The sequence below is a fragment of the Chiloscyllium plagiosum genome, unplaced genomic scaffold (genome assembly GCF_037043375.1).
Source record: "Chiloscyllium plagiosum isolate Xiang-an unplaced genomic scaffold, Cpla_swu_hap1 HiC_scaffold_39, whole genome shotgun sequence".
In the NCBI taxonomy this organism is placed as follows: domain Eukaryota; kingdom Metazoa; phylum Chordata; class Chondrichthyes; order Orectolobiformes; family Hemiscylliidae; genus Chiloscyllium; species Chiloscyllium plagiosum.
Window position 1 is genome coordinate 100467446 of NW_028270177.1, and position 21580 is coordinate 100489025.

The following is a 21580-nucleotide window of genomic DNA, read 5'->3' on the forward strand; positions in this document are numbered from 1 at the left end:
CAGACAATCATGAAAATAACACCCACGAACGTTCCAATAAGACAATGTGAGAACATCAGAAACAGGAATCGGTCGTTCACTCCCCAAGCCTGCCTGAGGTCATGACTGATCTGCTCTCTGTCTCAAATCCTCTTTCATACCCAATTTATCATTGCCCTCAACTCTCTGACAGGTCAATATCTATCTACCTCCTCTTCAAATACTTTCAGTCATTTTTTCTCCCCAACACTCTTGAGACGAGAAATCCTAACATTCAATCCCACCTGTTTGAAGAAAACACTTGCTGCTCCTATGTCATGGTTTATTGATATGAACAAAAGAGGTTGAGACAAGGGTTCAGGTACAAATGACTGGGCTTGATATCAAGGCCCTGGTGGACGTCTGCTGACATCAAGGAGCTAAACAAAACTGGACTTAATGGGAATCAGAGTAAACTCTCCAGTATTTGGAGTCAAACATGGCACAAAGGAAGATGTTCATCATCTCAGTCCTGGGTCACCTCTGTGCGAGATCCTCAGGGTAGCTTCCTCTTCACAAACAGCTTCAGCTGCTTCATCAATGTCTCCCGTCCCCACCCTCACCAACATAAGATCAGAAGTGGGGATGGTCACTGAAGATTCCACAATGTTCAGAACATTTTGTACCCCCTTCAGCTCCTGAACTAGTCTGTGTCAATGTGCAGCAAGACCCAGACTCCATTGAGACATGTGCTGTTAAATGGTCCGTAACATTCATCTACCAGCACTGCCTGACACTGCATATTGCCACAGTAAAATAAGAGTTCATTCAGCACATCACGCTGGTTTCACAGGAATATGGGGAAGCCATTCAGCCCATTGACACTATTGGAGAAGAACAGGGACAGCCCATTCAGTGCCTCCAGCATATTACTCAGGAAGAGAAGGAGTCTAGTGTGATGGACCACACTAGAGCCTCTCGAAAATATTGGAAGGCGGTAACCTAGACTCTTTTTTTTTAATTTTAAACGGAATATAAAGTGATTGTTCCAGATGCAATGTGACAGGTCAAACTAATCGGTGTGAAGCTAAACACCATTTATTGAAATACGAAAGATAAAATGAAAGCAAAGAAAGAGAAATTTAGAAAAATGTAGTTCTATTGGACAAGTTAACAGAATAACAAATCTAGGAACTATTACTAATTAACTGAACCAATATAGGAAAATCCCATAAACACAGCCCCTGGCAAAAAGGAAAATTCAGACACAGATTGTCACAAACATTCCTCTAATTCAGGAATTAAAAACAGCACCAAGAGAAAATTCAGAGAGAGTAGCAGCCAGGAGATAGTCACTGAAGCTTCCAACTCTGTGGAGACCCCAATAGTTTCTGATGCTACTTAGAAACCAAAACCCAGAGATCGTAATTTGTGAGAGCTGGCCACACCCATTCAGTCTGCATTAAAATTAACCCAAAACCTCCCTAGCTGTTTACTCAGTGGCCTTAACTAACCAGTTTGGTAATGATCATTCAATCTCTCTCTGAAAAGAAACCAAGACAAAATAACCTCTCAAAGCCTGCAGCATCATCACACTTGTCAGCACATCGAGCTGTCAAACAGGAACTAGGGGTAACCCAATCAGGCCCTTGGTCCTGTCCAATCGGAAGAGGAAGAAGCTATTCAGTCCTTTGCGTCACTTACACAGGAATAGGAGGAGGCCATTCAGCCCCTGGAGTGTCTTACACGGGAACAGGGGAAGGCCATTCGGCCCCTAAAGCCACTTCCACAGCAACACGATGAGGCCATTCAGCTCCTTCAGTCTCTTACACAGGAACAGAAGGAGGCCATTCAGCATCTAAAGTCACTTACACAGGAACAGGAGGAGGCCATTCAGCCCTTAAGTCACTTACACAGGAACAGTACGAGGCCATTTCCCCTCAACGCACTTGCAAAGGGACAGAATGAGGTAATTGATGCTGATTCCTGATGAATGGCTTATGCCCAAAACATGGATTCCCCTGCTCCTCGGAGCTGCCTGACCTGCTGTGCTATTCCAGCAATCTACTCTCTACTGCAATCTCCAGCATCGGCAGTCCTCACTGTCTCCAGATTGATGCTCCAACATGATGAACAAGTGGAGCAGAGGCTGCACAGACAGACTGCTCCACGTTGTTCCTCCTGGCTCCGTTGCTCATGATACACACGTGGGACTTTAACGTGGTTTTCTAGTGTTGAGGAGGGAAGCTATATGTCATGTGTGAAGTCTCAAGAAGGCACCTTCCATCTCCAAGAAGCCAGCCTGGTGTTCTCTATGTTGGGCGGAAGTTGGTGGGAATGGCTACCTGTTTCAGATCGAAGGTATTGTGGCTACTGTTGGGGATTATATGCAACCTGACGTTCAGTACGGGCTCACACGCCGACTGCACAATAACATGGGGATAGTTAATTTAGGCATATAAACTATTAGGAAAGTCACGTTAGACTGATGAATCGACTCTCTATGTTCAAATAATGCGGATCTTGCTCATGTTGATCTTGTCGAGTGCTTGTCTTGTGCAGTGTAACCTGTATGCCTTACTCTGTCCAAGTCTATTTCCACCCTATGATCTGTCTGGCCATGCTTACTGTGATCTGCCTCCACTGCTCAGAAAGAAAGTGTTTCCTTGTACTGAGGTACACGTGACAATAAATCACACCAATCAGTCCTGGGTAAAGTATGGAATTTCTCACCCTATCAATGTGTCTTTTGGAAATACACCTGCTACACCTCGTTTCAGCATCACAATTTCTTCGTATTTCACAGCTCTGCAGATTAAACTCTCAGGTTCTTTACTCTACCCTCATGATACCGCCATCTGTATCTGTGGGAAGGATATCATTCCTTACAAAGGAGATCAAATCTGTAGAGTGTGTCCCAAAAGCTCTCTCTGCAAGGCTCTACAACAGCAGGAAGATGGCTTTGCTTATGTACTCGAATCATCTTACAATGAAGGACAGCATACCATTGACTGCACCCGTTACTTACACAGGGTTTGATTCAGAGCAGTCACAGTAGACTTGTGAGTGGGCGATCATGCTTCCCAAATTTGTTAGCGTTCTTTGATAAAATGACCAGGAAGGTTTGCGAGGACAAAGCTGTAAATTTAGTCTCTATGGATTTCAGCAAGGCCTTTGATAAGGTTCCACATGACAGGCTGCTCTGGAAAGTTCCATCACGTGGAATGCTGGGGGAACTGGCCAGTCGGATACACAGTTAGGTTGATGATCGGAAGCAGAGGGTTTAGTGGAAGGATGATAGTCAGACTGGAGGCTGTGTCCATTGCTGTTTGTTATCTATGATTTGGTTGAGAATGTGCAAGGCATGATTAGTACGTTTGCAGATGACACTAAAATAAGTGGTAGCGTGATCAGTGAGGAAGTTTATCAGAAATTGCAGCAGGACTTTAATCAGGTGGGGGAGTGGGCCGAGATATGGGAAATGAAATTTAATAAAGATGAGTGACGTCTTGCATTTTGAAAACTCAAATCAAGGTAGGAGTTTCACGGTGAATGGGAGGGTCTTAAGGGGTGCATTGGGCAGAGAGACCTTAGTTTTCACGGGCACGGTTCTCTAAGAGTCGAGTCACAGGTAGACAGGGCAGTGAAGAAGGCTTTTAGCACATTGGCCTTCATCAGGCAGGAGATTGAGTATAGAATTTGGGAACTTAAGCTACAGTTACACAGGACTTTGGTACGGCCGCACTTGGAGTATTGTGTTCAGTTTTTGTAACCTTGTTATAGGGAAGATGTTATTAAATTAGAAAGAGTGCAGAAGAAATTTACAAAGACGTTGCCAGGACCCAATGGTCTGAGTTACAGGGAGAGGTTGGACAAGCTACGACCTTTTCGTTAAAGTGTAGGAGACTGAGGGAGTCCTTATAGTGCTGGATAAAATCACGAGGGGTATGGATAGGGTTAATGATCTCAGTCTGTTTCCCAGGTGTACAGAATTGAGGATTAGAGGGGATCAGTTTAAGGTTCGAGGGGAAGGAATAAAAGGGAACCTGAGGGGCCACTTCTTTACAAAGAGGCTGGCACATGGATGAGCTGCCAGAAGATGTGGTTGGGGGGTGAACATTAACAACATTTCAATGCATTTGGATAAATATGTCGATAGGAAAGGAATGGAAGGATATGGGCCAACTGCAGGGAAATGGGGCTAACGTGGATGGTCATTTACAAGGTGGAGATGAACCCCTCTGTTAATTAAAACCAAACACCCAGAAAGCTCGCCTCACCTCGTAATCTGTTAAAATATGAGTGACACAGATCTCCTATATTCGACTATTTAAACAAAAATTAACAAGTTTGTTTCTTAACTTTAATAGTGAACACTAAACATCAACTATTCACAAATACAAGCTACTTACTATCTGACTCCAACTCTGTAAAAATATGCTGTTCCAACAGTCCACATATTAAACATTACAATCTCAAGACCACACAGTCTCTATCTTCCCCACTGTGTTCACTCTTTCAGCTGCTAATCTCCCTGGTCATTTTTTTTATTGCAAGTACGTTTGCATGAACATGTATCTTTGATAGAGAGTGTTTGAGATGGCCAGTTAGCACTCCTGCTCTACAGCAGTGGCTCTGCTGTTGGATGGCAGTAGCTCTCCCACCAGTGTTCAAAATGCTGGGTTTGTATACTCCCCATGATATAGTAATTCTCATAATTTGGTTGCTGTCCAGCTATCCAAACAATAATATTCAAATTCTGTTGGCTTCTGGTTTCCTGAGCGTTATTTAAACTCTTTGGTTGCATTTGAATGGCTATCAAAACAGCAACCAAAACGCAGGTATCTATTTCTCAGCTAATGGTGACATGTGGAACAGTGTGACATTTAGCTGGCATCTGTGGCTTTAATTTCTTTTCGGCAAAACCCGTTCTGTTTTAAAGTACCCTACATGTTTTTGGCTTCGTAACATTTCCCCACTTCAGGAAATAAAATGAAACAGCAGAATGAAAAGATGGCTACATTTCTTTTCCTCTAATTCTTAATCCCAATTTTATGAAATACAAAAGTATTGATCTCAGTTATATCATTCATATTAATTCTGCACACCATTATAACACTGGAATAAGGCAAATCTTACCTATACTTTTTCCTTTAAATCCGCGAAAACACATCTGCTATCACATTGTAGGATCCGCAGCATGTACATTTTGTGAGTTTAAAGTCGGTAAGGTAAGACTCCAATGAAATAGTCTCATATTCTGCTCTTTAACTATTCCAAAAAGTGCGAGAGATTTGTCATTGTCCACAACCATCTCCGATAATTTGTTTGTCACATACACATTAAAATATTGTCAGGCCAGTGTGAAACTTAATCATTCTTGTTCAATAATGGAGATTTTGTTTTTTTTTTCTGGTGGATATTGAGTTTTTTCGACAAGTAGCCAATTAGCCATTCAGTTCCATCATCATCTTTCTGTATCAATACATCTCCGAGCCCTATATCCCGAAAATCAAACACAATTTTCAAAGGGTTTCAGAATATTTGGTGCAGCTAAAACTGGTGCGGTGATTAATCCTGCTTTAAAATTCTCAAATGCCTCCTGACATTGTTCTGTCCACCACAATACTGTGTTCTTCTTTAATAAATCCATCAGTGGTGCCCATACACTGCTGAAGTTTGGAACAAACTTCTGATAGAATCCACTCAGTTCCAAACATCGAAGCACCTCTTTCTTCGAGGATGGTCGTGGAAATTCCTCAAAGCCCTTCGTCTTTGTGTTCCATGGAGGCAACCTTCCATGGCCAATGTAATGTCCCAGGAACGTCCCCTCTGCTTTCAAGAATTCTGTTTTCTTTAAGTTTATTCCCAAGTTTGCTTTTTGTAATCGTTCAACATGCTCTGTCAACTGTAACATGGGAGCTTTCAATCACTTGCTAAAGATCACTACATCATACAGATAACCTGCACAATTTGTTCATCTGGCCACAGCTCTGTTCCTGAGTCTTAAATGTGGTGGTGCATTATTCATTCATATGAAATACTCGGTAAAGTTTTTTTGTCATCTCTGGTATATTTACTAGATAGTTTAACTGACTCCACATTTTTTTTTAATTTGAAAGGGGCCACTAAACCTGGCTTTGAAGAGATTTCTTACCACTGGTGGCAATACTAATACGTCATCCCCACGGGAAATCTTCAAAGTTTCAGTGTTTTTATCTGCCACCTGCTTCACTCTATGTTGTGCTCTTCAGATACTGTTTAGCAAACTCACCTACTCCATCTACTCTCTCCTTCACCTCATACACATAATCCAAGTGTGAGATTTCCGACTTCGGTCCTGTCAATTTTTATTTAATTAATTTCAAAGGAGCTCTCCCTTCATGTACGAATATTAACTCAAAGGAAGTAAAGTGAATAGATTTATTTGGGGCATCTCTAATTGCAAACAATTTAATGGGGCACCTTTATCCCAATCATTTGGCCAACCCTGACAGTACGCTGTTAACATAGTCTTCAGCGTCTGATGCTAACTTTCCAAGGCTCCCTGGGATTCAGGATGGGACGCCCATGATTTGAAGTGTTGTATTCCTAAGCCATCCATGACTTCCTTAAACAGTTGAGTGGTAAAATGAGACCCTTGGTCTGACTGAATCTCTCTGGGCAGTCCACAGTGAGTAAAGAAAGGTACCAACTCCTCCACCTCCCTTTTTGCCTTGACACTCCAATAATGGAATTGCCTCTGGAAATCTGGTAGACGCATCCACTATGGTCAGCAAATATTGGTTTCCACTTTTACCTTAGAAAGGGGAGCTACACAATTAATCATAACCCACGTGCAAGGTTCTTCCAATGCAGGAATTGGCAAGAAAGGTGCTGGTTTTATTACTGCCTGTTACTTACCTACCATTTGGTATGTATGTCACGTACATCAAAAATTAACAGCGTCCTTGCGCATTCCAGGCCACTAGAAATGCTTCTGTACCTTAGCCTGAGTCTTCTGTACACCTAAGTGACCGCCTGCAGTTAGTTTATGAGCTACCTGTAACACTGTACGTTACTGCTAACACAATCTGGTGCACATCGGCCCATTTCCCTTCTGCAGTAACCTATCGGGGTCTCCATTTTAATTTTATGGTTCTATCTTTAAGTTAATAACGTTCAACAATATATTCTGATTCCTTTTCTGTGCCTGTTCAGGTTTTTCCTGCACCGTTACATCAAACAGGGTGTCAGTTCATTGAGCATCAACCTATTTGTCTTTTTCATTCGTTTTTCCTTCCTGCTGTAACTTATGACAGTGGGATCTTGTTACTACACAGTCTGGAAAAATTCCTGGTTAATTTTCTTTTAACTCACCAATTCCCTAGTCTTCCTTTGGCTGCTCCACCACAAGGGGTGCCTATCGCACCTCGCCTCCTGCTAAATCGTTCCCAAGAATAAACTGTATTCCTGGAACTGACACTCTGTTACTCACTGTTACTGTTACTTCCCTTATCTTGATTTGGCATCCCATTCTGATGTTACACAAGGGAATGCTTAATTTCTGTCCCCATTCCACAAATTAACATGCTCTTGATTAACATGCCAGAAAGAGTGAAAAAAACTTTCATTTCTTACTATTAGAGGGTGAGAGAAAGTGAGGGCAGCAGATGCTGGAGATGAGAGTTGAAAAGTGTAGGGCTGGGAAAGCACAGCACGTCGGCAGCATCCGAGGTGCAGGGGCGTTGACGTTTCAGGCATAAATGCTTTTCATCAGGAAAGTGGGAGGTAAGGGAGGGGGAAGGAGTTTGAGAAATAAATGGGAGGGTGGGGTTGGAGATAGGTGGAAGGGAGCTTGGAAGGCGATAGGTAGATGCAAGCGGGGTATGATGGTGGTAGGTCGGACAGGAGGGTGATAGGACTCCTATCGGTCGTAGGACAGCTGGAATATTCAAACTGTATAGCATCAACGTTGACTTCACCAAATTCCAAATCTCCCCTCCACCAACCTTTCCCCGATCCAACTGTTCAAACTAGCACTGCCCTCTCGGACTACACTAACTAGCCATCTTCCTTTCCATCTATCGACTCCACCCTACCCTCCGACATATCACTATCACTCCCACCTACATCTTCTTATTGCCTTCCCGGTGACCCTCCCACCAGCTCAGCTACTACCCTTGTATTTATCTTTCAGCCCCCTTGTCCCTGCACCATGTTCCTGACGATGGGTTTCTGCCTGATATTCGATTGTCCTGCTGTTTGGATGCTGCCTGATCTGTTGTGCTTTTCCGGCGCCTCACTTCTCAACTATTAGAGACTGAGTAGATCCCGTATCTCACAAAATTCTAACTTCTTGTCCAACTCCCCCGTTCTTTCTGTGTAAACTTTATCTACAGAGGTGAATTCTTTAGAGAGATCAGGCACTGCCTCCATACCCAGCCCTTGCCTAGGCTGTGCAATTTCCTGCAGCTCCTCGGCTCCACTTGGCGTCTCCTTTACCAGTTTCACTAATGCCACTGGGCTTAGCCTCTTCTACCGCATCTTTCCCCAAAGTGTTTTCCTTTAACGCCCAGCACGGTGTGTCCCAGCTTACTGCAGTGAAAACAACTTTTTCCCTGTGTCCTTTTTAAACCACCAGCACTGTAAGTTTATGTGTTCCACTCCGTTGTATTGAGAGCACCGGAGGCCTTTCACCATCTTTCAACCCTCTTGGGCTTCTTTCTTCACCTGTGGTAAACTATTGTGAGCTACTGTTCGTTTTGTAATGTGTGATCGTCCATTCTCCAAATGTCTAACCCTCACAGGATGAAATTCCTGCCAGAAGCTAAATTTCATCACATGCCACAATGCATATTTACCTGCCATTTCTGCCGTGCTTCTCACTTCTTGAACTGTCTATTCATTCACATGAATTCTTACTATCTCTGGAAGTAAGTCTTTTAACTTCTCCAGCAGAATAATCTCCCCACAAGCCTCACAGGTCTTATCCATTTTTAAGGCCAGTACCCACCTGTCAAAATGACTGGTTAATTCTTTCAAACTCATTATAAGTCTGACCTGGTTCCTTCTCTATTTTTCTGAACTTCTGTCTATATGCTTCTAGTACCAAATCATAACCAATCAAAATAGCCAGTTTGACATCTTGATAATCTCTTGATCCCTCATCTGACAGTGCTGCACATATCTCACCAGCTGTGCCCACCAGCTTAGTCTGAACTAGCATTACCCACAAGTTCACTATACACGTCATCTGCCTAGCCATTTTTTCAAATGAAATAAAAAAATTTTTGACATTTTTCTCACCGAAATATGGCAAGTTACTAACCTAGTTGTATTCATCCCTACGTTCTCCCTTCATCTCCATCCTGTTAATTTAACTTTCTTGTCTAATTCCCAACTTCTGAATTTCAAATCCCCTCTCTCTTTCTTTTTCCTCTCTTTCACTTTCGTCTCTCTCTCTGTTTCCGTCCCTTTATTTATCTTCTAACTCCAGTTTCCACATTTGCAATTTAAGTTTTTATAATTCTACTGCAGTTGCCTGTTTCTCTGATACATCAAAGTGCTTGACCAACTCCATTACAATTTCAACTTCTCTTTTATTCCTGGTTAAACACAATTCCAACCTATTTGCTAATTCTAAAAAATGTCCTCCTTCTGTCTTTCTAAACTTCCTTGGAAAATTTGGGAACCTCTTTAGTAATGTTTAAAGCCATTTCCCTCACTTTTCATTTAACCAACCACAAGTAACAAAATAAAACGAATTTTCCCACTGGTTTTATTTGAAGATCAAAGTCACTATTTGCAATGAGTTGGAATTTTCTGGGGCCTGTTGTATCTCAAATCTGTTCACGTTGGTCCAAGTGCCACACGGCAAGGCCCCAAACTGTTATGACATCAATGTCGAACCCCTCTGTAAATTAATACCACACACCCAGAAAAGCTCACCTCACATCATAATCTGTCAAAACGTGAGAGACAGAGAACTCATAAATTCCACTAATAAACAAAAAATAACAATTTATATGTGTGCAAGTTAGCTCGCTGAGCTTCAAGGTTTGTTTTCAGAAGTTTCGTACACATGACTAGGTGACATCATCAGTGAGAGTATCTGCTGAAGCTCTGGTGGTATGTCCCGCCTCTCTATTTTTCGGCCTTGGTTTCTTAAAGTGGGTGATGTCATTTCCGGTTACTTTAACAAGAGAACGCAGACAGGATCGAAATTGATGCGTTTATTGATGGACTTCTGGTTAGAATACCATTCCTTTAAGAAGGTCCTTGCGTGTCTTAGTTTGTGTGTGTGCTTTGTCTCAGTCAAAGTGGTGCCCTTCTTTGTCTGTATTTATGGAACATAGTGATAGTGCGTCATGTCTTTTGGTGGCTAGTTGGTGTTCATGTATCCTCGTAACACGACAACAGGACAGTTTCAATGGTGGAAAAATAATTTTATATACACTGTTTAATCAATGTGTGTGCAGATAAGTCACATTTTTTCATATGTGCACAACACATTGTCAATGAACAACAGAGACACAGTTAACGAAAAATGATGCATATGATGTATAAAATTGATAAAATATTAAAACATGATTTGATCCTCTCAACGTTCCCTCCTTTTCTGGGATTCCCAATTCTAGTCTCTCATTCTTACCAGGAAGTGTGCTCCAAATTCTTGATTCTGGTGTCCCAACTTATTTCAGTTAATCCCCTTTCTTCCGGGATTTCAATATGTTGGCCTGCTGTGTTCTTTCCAAAGCTAGTGTCTATCATATTATTGGAGATAAATATTCTGGCATCAGACCCAGCATTTGAACATATTACTCTGTTGTACATGCACTGTACAAAGAACCACAGCGCACAGGCATTGCCAAAACATTGGGGGAGTTCATCTACTTCTTTCGATAATGTAGTTTTCTCATTTTCCACATCTCCATATCTATATCCTCTCTCTCATTGTCCCTTTGTATCTAGTTAAGAAATCCACCAATTATTCTTCGTGTCCCATCTCCAAAAACTCCTTCTTTCAGTTTATATCTAATGCTCTCTTCAAGATGTAATGTGGTTATAATTAAGCAATGTAACCACAAAGACATGCGGGTGGAGCTGGCCAGAGTTAATTGGAAGGGGAGCTGAGCAGGTAAGACCATGGAACAGCAATGAGAGGAGATTCGGGGGATAATTCGGAAGATAATACAAGAAATACAACCCCAAGAAATTGAAACATACTCATGGGAGAACAAGGCAGCCATGAGTGATAAGACATCAAACCAAACGAGAAAATATACAATGTGGTGAAGATGATTGGGAATCCAGAGAATTTATTGGCTCTGCAACTAAATAATGCTGGCATCACTGACACTACAAAGCTCTTAATCATGGTCAGGGAAAGAAACAGAGGAAACACATTGACTTTAAACACAGAAGATGGTAAACTCAAGGAAAAAAAATCAGGTGAATTAAACAATTGAATTAAGATCAGTTAAATGCTTTTGCGGATTGTGTCAGTTTGGAAGCATGACCCGGGGAGACAGACCCTCAGCAGAATGAGAGTATGAAAATGGAAGTATTTCCAAATCAGAAACCAGGTTAGGTCACTGACTGCAGGGCTGATGGGTGAATGGGTGTCAGTGAGAATTGGGGAACAAACAGCAGAATTGCATTGCAGGTATTGCAGTTCGAAACTGCGTATTCTTGTAGTGCTGTAGTGCTGCGTATTCTTGTAGTGCTGTAGTGCTGTAGTGCTGCGTATTCTTGTAGTGCAGCAGGAGAGGCAGACCTGCATTCAACCACAACCTGTAACGTTTTGTCCAGGATAACACCTCAGTCTGTCATTACCATCAACCACATCTATGGCTCAGTGACGAGTGTGGGTGAACATGTCAGAGTCAGAATCACATGAACCTTAATTTGATGCTAACTCAATGTTTGGGTGAAGATGTGTACAAAATCCCATGCAAGGACTGCACAAAACACTATATAGGACAAACAGGAAGACAGCTAATGATCAGCATCCATGAACATCAACTAGCCATGAAACGACACGACCAGCTATCCTTAGTAGCCACACACGCAGACGACAAACAACATGAATTCGACTGGGACAACACTACCATTATAGGGCAAGCCAAACAAAGAACAGCCAGGGAATTCCTAGAAGCATGGCACTCATCCACAAACTCCATCAACAAACACATAGACCTGGACCCAATATACCGGCCACTACAGCGGACAGCTGAAACTGACAACCGGAAGCGGCAGGGACAGGCCACTATAAATGCCAGAGGAAACACCACAGAACCGCTTCACAGGAGGCTCCCAAGCACTGAGGATGTCACCTAGACAGGGGACGAAACGTTTGCAACAAAACCTTCCAGCTCGGCGAACAGAACCACAACAACTGATGCTAACTCATTAAAGCTACCAGACATGACCAACAGATCTGATCGAAGCCCTGCAGTTCTGCCACATTCAGTCATAAATGGTGATGGACGATTGAACAAATGACTGGAGGAGAGGGCTCCACAAACATCCCCATCCTAAATATTGGAACAGACCTGCACATCAGTGTAAAAGTGAAGGATGTTTTATCTGCACCATCTTCTGCCAGAAGTGTTGAGTCGATGATACACCTTACCCTCATCATGATGCCCACAAAATCACAGATGCCAGTCTTCAACCAATTTGATTCGCTGCCCGTGACATGAAGAAACAGCTGAACACATTAGATACGACACAGACAATGGGTCCTGACTCCATTCCTGCAATAGGACTGCAGACTTGTGCTGCACAACAAGCCGTGTCCCTAGGGAAGCTTCTCCATTCCAGCTCCAACTCTGACATCTCCCTGGCAATGTGGAAAATTACTCAGCTATGTCCCGTTCCTTAAGACGGGAATAATTACAATCTGACCAATTACCACCTCCTCATTCCCATCATGACAGTCAAATTGGTGGGAGTTCTTTTTGACAGAGCTGTCAAGCATCAAAGAAATAACCTGCTCAGTGTGATTTTTGACAGGTCCCCATGTGGAGATGGTGCTGTGGAAATGTCACTGGATTACTGATCCAGACCAGGCTAATGCTCTGGCAGCGGGTGGAAGTTAAAGACAATTAATAAAATATCGAGATCTAAAATCTGGGGTCAGTAACAGAGACCTTGAAGCCAATATGGATTATAAACAGAATTTCCTTCTCCAATGTACTTTTAGGAAGTGAATCTCCCGTGATTTCCTGGGCTGACCTAATAGTGACTCCAAAGACCCTGACATGTGATAAACATTTCAATGGTCTCTGAAATTGCCAAGCAAGGGCACTCATTTGTATCAAGCTACTCCGAGGTCTGACAGGATGAAACCGGACAGAACACTCGGCCTCAAGAATCAATGTCGGAAAAGGGAATGGGAACACAGTCCTATCGACCCTGCAGAAACCTCATTCCTAACATCTGAAAGCTTGTGACAACATTTACAGAGCTTTCCCACAGACTGCACAGAAACATCGGGAATGGAAAACACATTTAGCCTCCCCATTCTAGTTCATGGAAAAAATCTTCTCAATACACTTACCCCACAGATATACATATCCGTTAATGTTAGTAACCTTGCGAAGCTATAAAATAGGCAGTGCAGTCGTACGTTTGGTCCATCGAGTTTGCTACCCAATTCAAAATAATGATGGTTTGCCCTTCATTTCCACACCGTACTCCTGCTCTCCTACCATCCCTTTACTGTCTCTAAATCCTTATATAGAATCAGTGTCTCGGTTTCCAGGTGCGAGTGAATTCCCCGGGTTCACCAGTCAGTGAGAGCAGACATTTATTGTCATCTCAATGCAGAGTTGCCTCCCTGGACCGAATACTGTGGCCTTGTTTTAGAAGTCCCAGGGGAATTATCATCCCTGATTCCAATCTGTCTCACCCTGTCAGAGTTTTGTATATTTCACTGAGATCTCCACTCATTTTCCTAAACCCCATGGAATACAGGCCCAGTCTCCCCAAACTCTGTTCCCACAACAAGCCCGTCATCCCAGAGATCAGTCTGGCCATCCTTCACTGCTCTCCATCAATGTCCGGTTTGTCCTTTATTAGGTAAGGAGACCAAAACTGCCCACAATACTGCACAATGTTCAAGATGATATCTCACTAGGGCCTGTACAGCTGCAGTAAGACACCTTTTCTCCTGGACCCACATCCCCCTGAAATGAAGGTCAACAAACCGTTTATCTTCCTCACTGCTTTCTGTTTCTGCAATATTACTTTCAGCGATGGTGTAGAAGGAGATGCAGATCCTTTTCAATGTTATAGCTCCCCACTTGGTGGGTCTGTGTACACTGGGCAGCGTGCCAATGCCATGCCCAGTATTGACTTCTGGTTACAGAACTCACTGAGCTGCATGGGCCTCAGAGGTTTATGCAGAAGGAAAGAACAAAAAGGAGCATACGTCCCTTTGTAGATCAACATGTTTCAAGCAATCCCTTTCAAATGGTAGGCTGCCAATTTAATGTTTCCACCAAAGAGCACACCGTCACCTCTATCTACATTGTCCTCCATCTGTCACATATTTACCCATTCACTCCACTTGTCTTAGTCTTCTCGGTGCTTTTTTACATCCTCCTCACCCACTCACAATCCCACATCCGTTAGTGTTGTCAGCAGGCTGGGATATATTGTATCTGATTCCAGCAACCATATGTTTAAAGGGCATTGTGGACAGCTGGGCCCCAAGCACTGATCCCTGCGACACCTCAGCAACCGTCCTCTGTTAATTTATATTTATTTATTTCGTGAATCTCGGAGTCACTGGCGGGGCCAGAATTTATTGCTTGTCCCAAGTTGCCCTTGAGAAGGTGGTGGCCAGCTGCCTTGTTGAACACTGCAGTCCACCTGCTGTGGTTGACCTCCAATGCCATTAGGAAGGGAATCCCAGGATTCTGACCCAGCGACTGTGAAGGAGCGGTGATAAATTTCCAAGTCAGGATGGTGAATGGCTTGGAGGGAACCTGAAGATGATGGTATTCCCATACATCTGTAGCCCTTGTCCTTCTAGATAGACATGGTCGTGAGTTGGGAAGATGGTATCTAAGGATCTTTGGTGAATCATTTCATTGTAGCATGTAGATAGTAAAACACTGCTGCTGCTGCTGCTGCTGCTGCTGAGCATTGATGGTAGAGCATTGTGGATGAAGGGACAGTCAAACTGGCTGCTTTGTCCTGGATGGTATAAAGCTTCTTGAGTATTGTTGGGGCTGCACTCATCCAGGCAAATTGGGAGTCTTCTATCACACTTCTGACTTATGCATTGTAGATGATGGACAGACTTTTGGAAGTCAGGAGGTGAGCTATTCGCCGCAGTATTCCTAGCTTCAGACCTGCTCTTATAGTTACTGTGTTCATGTGGTGAGAACAGTGAATTTCTGAGCAATTATTACCCACCAGGAATTTGACAGTGGGGGATTCAGTGATAGTAACACCATTGAATGCCAAGGGGCAGGTAAGATTGTATTTTATTGGTGATGGTCACGGTCTGGCATTCGTGTGGCCTGAATATTACTTGTCAACCTGGAAAAGCTCCAGATCTTGCCGCATTTGAACATGGACTGCTTCAGTATCTGAGGAGCCACAAATGTTGCAGGACATTGTACAATCATTGGCGAACATCTCCACTTCTGATCTTAAAATGGAAGGAAGGTCATTGATGAAGCAGCCCTGAAGAAGTTTTCGGTCACTGTTCGAGGGACTCCTACAGATTTGGAGCTGAGTTGACTGACCTTCATCAACCATGACCACCTTCCTACGTGTCAGGTATGAATCTAACCAGCAGGGATTTTGCCTCTGATACCCATTGATTCCAGTGTTGCTAAGGCCCCTTGATACCACACAGGGTCGAATGCAGCCTTGATTTAAAGCGCTGTCACTCTCACCCCACCTCTGGAATTCAGCTCTTTTGTCCATGTTTGAACCACAGTAATGAGGTCAGGAGCTGAGTGGCCCTAGTGGAGCCCAAACTAGGCGTCATTGATCAGGGTATTGCTGTGCAGGTTGCTGCTTAAAAGCACTGAGACCTTCCACCACTTTACTGATGATCGAGAGTAGACTGATGAAGTGCTAATTGGCCGGATTAGATTTGTTCTGCTTTTTATATACAGGAGATTGTTGGGGTAATTTTCACATAATGAGGAAAAGCCATTGTTGTAAGTGTATTGAAACAGTTTGGCTAGGGGAGTGGCAAGTTATGGAGTACAAGTTTTCAGTACTATTGCCAGAATGTTGTCAGATTATGGACCCACGGAGTATCCAGTATCTCCAATCGTTTCTGGATATCGCGTGGATTGAATCAAATTGGTTGATGACTCGTAACGGAATTGCTGACGACCACAGGAGGAGGCAGAAATGGATCATCTACTCAGCACTTCTGACTGAAGATTGTTGCGAATGCATCAGCCTTAACTTATACACTGAAGTGCTGGGCTCTTCCATCATGGAGGAAGGGGTTATTTGTGGAACCTCTTCCTCCAGTGAATTGTTTAATTGTCCCCAATGTTTCTCGACTAGATGTGGAAGGACTGCAGAGCTTAGATCTGAACCGTTGCTTGTGGGATCACTTAGCTCTGTCTATCACTTACTGCTTATGCTGCTTGGTGCGTAAGTAGTCCTTTTTGGTGGCTTCACCAGGCTGACACCTCATTGTCAGGTAAGCCTGGTGCTGCTCCTGCCCTCCTGCACACTCCATTGAACCAATGTTGATCCTCTGGATTGATGGTAATTGTTGCGAGGGGGATATGCCAGGCCATGAGGTTATGCGGGAGTACAATTCCACTGCTATTGATGACCCACAACACCTAACATTTTTCTAAAAATCAAAATGTTTTACACCCATTGCTTCTCTTTCATTTGTCTCCCAGTTTATTTCTCAAACATAATTTCCATTTCATAAATCTATGTTAGTGTGTATATGTCCATTACTTTCAGCAACAATAATTTCTGCTAAACCATTTACTTACTATGTTTATTGTTCCATGTACTCTATCATTTTCCCCACACCAGACTCGGTTTTCCTTGTATTGGCAAAAAGTTATGTGAAGACAGAACTGAAGTAGTGGCTTCATCGTTCTGCCATTTCCCTGTTCCCCATTCTCCATTTTCTGGTTTCAAACTGTAAAGAAATTGCACTTGTTTTCTCATATTTCTCACATTGACATAATTTAACAAGGTAATACAGTTCACTCTTAAAAACCTTATGAATAGAACTCTTCAGAAATCCATCAATTCATGCCTTAAACTGCTCAATAATTGACCTTCCACACCATACACTCACAGGGGCAGAGACTCTGTGCCAACAGAAATGCAGCACGATCTATACTAGTCCCACTTTCCTACACCAGGCCCATAAACTGGAATGTTATGACACTTCCAATTGTTCGTCCAAGTACTTTTTAACGATTGTGAGGTGATCATTCCCCTCTCAGGAAGTAATCCCAGAACCCCACACCTCGAGGTGAAAAAATGTTTAAATCCTCTCTGAACCTCAAACTCTTCACTTTAATCGTGTTCTCCTTTGTTCTTGACCCTCTCACTAAAAGGAACAGCTGCTTTCTATCCACCCTGTCCGTGTGGCTTATAATCTTATCCTCGTGAATCACTGAGTCCTCAGCTTTCTCTGCTCCAAAGTAAACAACCCGAGCTTATCCAGCCTCTCTCCATAGCTGATACGCTCCATTCCAGGGAACATCCTGGTGAATCACCTCTGCACCCTCTCCAGTACAATCTCATCCTTCCTGGAATGTGGTTCCCGGAGCTTCATACAGTACTCCATTTTTTGCCGAACCAAAGCCCTGTATTGCTCTTATAATCTACACCCTGATTAGGAAACGCTCCACCCAAGGGCCAATTCTTAACTAGTCCATTAACCTGTCCAGGAGAAAGTGAGGAATGCAGATGCTGGAGATCAGAGCTTAAAAAATGTTTTGCTGCAAAAGCGCAGCTGGTCAGGCAGCCTCAAAGGAGCAGGAGAATCAACATTTCGGGCATAAGCCTTCTTCAGGAATCTGCCCGAAACATCGATTCTCCTGCTCCTTTGATGCTGCCTGACCTGCTGCGCTTTTCCAGCAACACGTTTTTAAGCATTAACCTGTCCAGTCACATTCAGGGATGTGTGGAGAAGCACAATCTGAGCTTCCCAGTGTGCTGCCATTCATTGAGTCCTCCCCTGTCAGGTTTCATTTCCAAAAGTGCATCACCTCATATTTATCAGGGTTACATTCCATCTACCATTGATCTGCCCATCTGACCTTTCCATCTGGATCTTCCTGTAACTTAAGGCCTTCCCCTCACTGTTAACCACCCAGCCAATCTTTATGTCAAACATACACTTACTTATCACACCTTCCCCACTCTCCACCTAGCCCCCTCCACATTCACATCTATATTTTGTTATGAATAACACAAACAATAAGGGACACAGCACTGATCCCTGTGGAACACCAGGGGACACTGGTCTCCAGTCACACAAACAGCTTTCTCCCACCACCCTCTGTCTTCTGCTACTTAGACAATTTTAGTTGTAACTTGCCAAGTTATCCATCATATTATGAGATTTTACTTTATTTTCAGTTTCCCAGGTGGAAATTTGTCAAAGGCCTTCCTACAAAACTAAGTAATCGACCTCCTCAAACTAATTCTATCAGATCCATTGGATGTGACTTCCTTCTGATAAAGTCATGATGATTATCCCTGATCAAACCTTGTGACTCTGATTGGAGTTCAATTTTCTTCTTCCCTATTTTATCCAGTAGTTTCCTTAACAGTGATCTAATACTCGCTCATCTATAGTTACCTGGTCTATCTCTCCCACCCTTACTGCGAAGTGGAATTGTATTAGCAGTTCTCCAGTTCTCTGGCACCTCCACTATGGCCAGATTCTAATGAAAATATTCAGTCAGGGTCTTTCCTCCTTTGACCACATCAGCTTTCTGTGATACAACTCACTCAGACATGGAGATTGGTCCAAATTTGTACAGAACAAAACCTCAAATACCTGCTTGCATTTTACATAAATCTGTTCAAGAGCTTCCTAGTCCATCTTCTTGAATTCTATACCTGCCTCCTCCTTCTCCCAAGTAAAATAGATGTGAAGGTCTCATGTAACAATCCATCAATGTTCTCCAGCTTGACACACAGATTGCCCCTTTGGTTTCTAATGGACACTAGCTGTTTGCTGATTATTCTGTTCTATTTGTCCGTGTAGAATATCGTGGGATTCTCCCTTATTCTGCCTACCTGTACTTCTTCATGTCCCTCTGTTATTCAGTCCTTTCGATGTTTCTCAGAGTCACTACAATCAAGTCTCATGTTTTGAAACTCGAGATTACAGGCTGAGTTTCCACATCAGACAATCTTGCCATTTTACGGATTAATCTGGATAATACCTTTTGCAGTTCCTCTGTAGTCAATGTATTCTTTTTGAGATTGGGACTCCGAACGATACAACATACTCTACGTTTAGTCACACCAACGCTCGATGCAACTGGTGCACGTCATCCTCTATCTTCCAATTACATTCACATGAATGTAAACCTAATTTTTACTTTCCCATTTGCTTATGTTCTTCCCAATACCTCTCGCTTTATTTTTTCTTATGAACTTGCTGTGTGAGTTCTTTAAACAAAAACTCAGGAATATACAACTACACGTTATCCAATGGTTCATCATTGCCTATGTCCTCAAGAATCATCTTCAAACCATTCCAAAACTACGTTTGTCACTTCTGGTTTTCCTTTCGTCGGTACATTCTCACACTCCCCAGTTATGTTTTTACCTTCTAAATATCTAGTAGCATGTTCTTTGTAATCGAGTCCAACAGATATTTGACTGCGGATGACAAGATAACTGGTCTGTAGTTCACCATCTCCAAATTCATCCTTTCTTAAACTGTTAGATAATATTTATAACCTTTGCCTAATCCAGATTGGCTAAATGCATTTCGGGAATGTGTCGGAAAATAAAGTGAAAATCCTCGATGCAATCAACATGTCTATTGCTGCTTCCTCTGAAATACTTGTATGATGTGCATCTAGTCTGTCAGATTTATAAATACTCAACCTAGCTTTCTTTTCAAAGATAAGAATGATCTTAGACTTTAATTACACAAGTCACATGGTCACTTGGTATTTCTGGAAGAATTTCTGGACATTCTTCCATGAAGATAGACGCAAATAAACTGTTTCTTTTCCCTGCAATTTATCTGTACTCTGCAATAAATTATCCTGGACGCGCAACAACTGTTCCACATTTGACTTTGTTTTTATTTTTTTTTTCATACATTGATAGACGCTTTTTAGCAGTCTTCATGTTTTTCTTTCGTTTCCACGCTTTTTCTCATTTTGATTTTCTTCTCAGTTTCTTGGTCATCCTTTGCTGGGTCCTACATTTCTCTGAATCCACTGGCTCACTGCAACACTTGGCATTTTTCTAAGCTGCCTCCTTTTATCTAATAGGAAGATGAAGGTGGGTTGAAAGTGATAGTCGGAGAGGAGGGTGGACCAGATTGATAGGGAGGAAGGTGGACACATAGGAACATTCAAAAAAGCGGTGCTAACTTGGAAGTTTGGAGTAGGATAAGGTGGGATTAGAGGGAATGGAGAAATCCACTATGAGCCCCTGTGTTTGGAAGGTCCCAAGACAGAAGATGAGACTTTCTTCCTCCAGGCGTCTGGTGGCTTGGGTTTGGCGATAGAGCAGGCCCAGTGCCCTCATGTCCTTGGCAGAGTGGGAAGGGGATTTAAAGTGCTCAGCCAAAAGGCGATGGAGTTGTTCAGTATGGCTGTCCCAGAGATGTTCGCTGAAATGATCCACAAGTTGACCTCCTGCCTCGCCAATGTAGAGAAAACCACATTGGGTTTAATGGTTGCAGCAGATGAGGCGTTCTGTCTCCCTTAATCACCTATCACTTTCAACCTCACCTTCATCTACCTATCGCAATCCTAGCTACCTCCCCTGTCACAGCCCCTTCTCATTTATCTCTCAGCCCCCTTGGCCCAAATGATTCTTTTCTGATGAAGGGCTTAAGCTCGAAACATCGATTTATCTACTCTTCGTATGCTGCCTGACTGTGATTTTCCAGCACCGCACTCTTCGACTCTGATCTCCAGCATCCGTTGTCCCCACTTTCTCCTCACACTTTCATGGCTGCATGACTCAGATTTATAACGGTTACTTCAAATAAAACAAAAAACTGCCGTGTACTCAAACAGCATAAAAGAAAACCAATACATTGTGGTCACTGTTCCCAAAAGGTCCTTTCCAGTTTCAATTAGCTCTTCTGATCACTCAACACCAATTCTTAAATAACCTGATCTCGAGCTCAGTGCTCAACATAATGTTAACGCAAACGATTTCACATGGGCTCATGAAATCCATTTTTCTCAGCATCAGCATTCAATTAGGTTAACACAGTTTAGATATAATGTAAACAGTACATTATTACTGCAGTAGCCACAAATGTGTATATTTCATTTCCTGTTTTATAACATGTCCAGCATTTGTATTGCAGCTTTCACTTTGATATATAACTCCCATCAATGTTTGCTGCTCCTTGCTGTTTTTGCGCTCCACCTTGTTAGATTAGATTAGATTAGATTACATTACA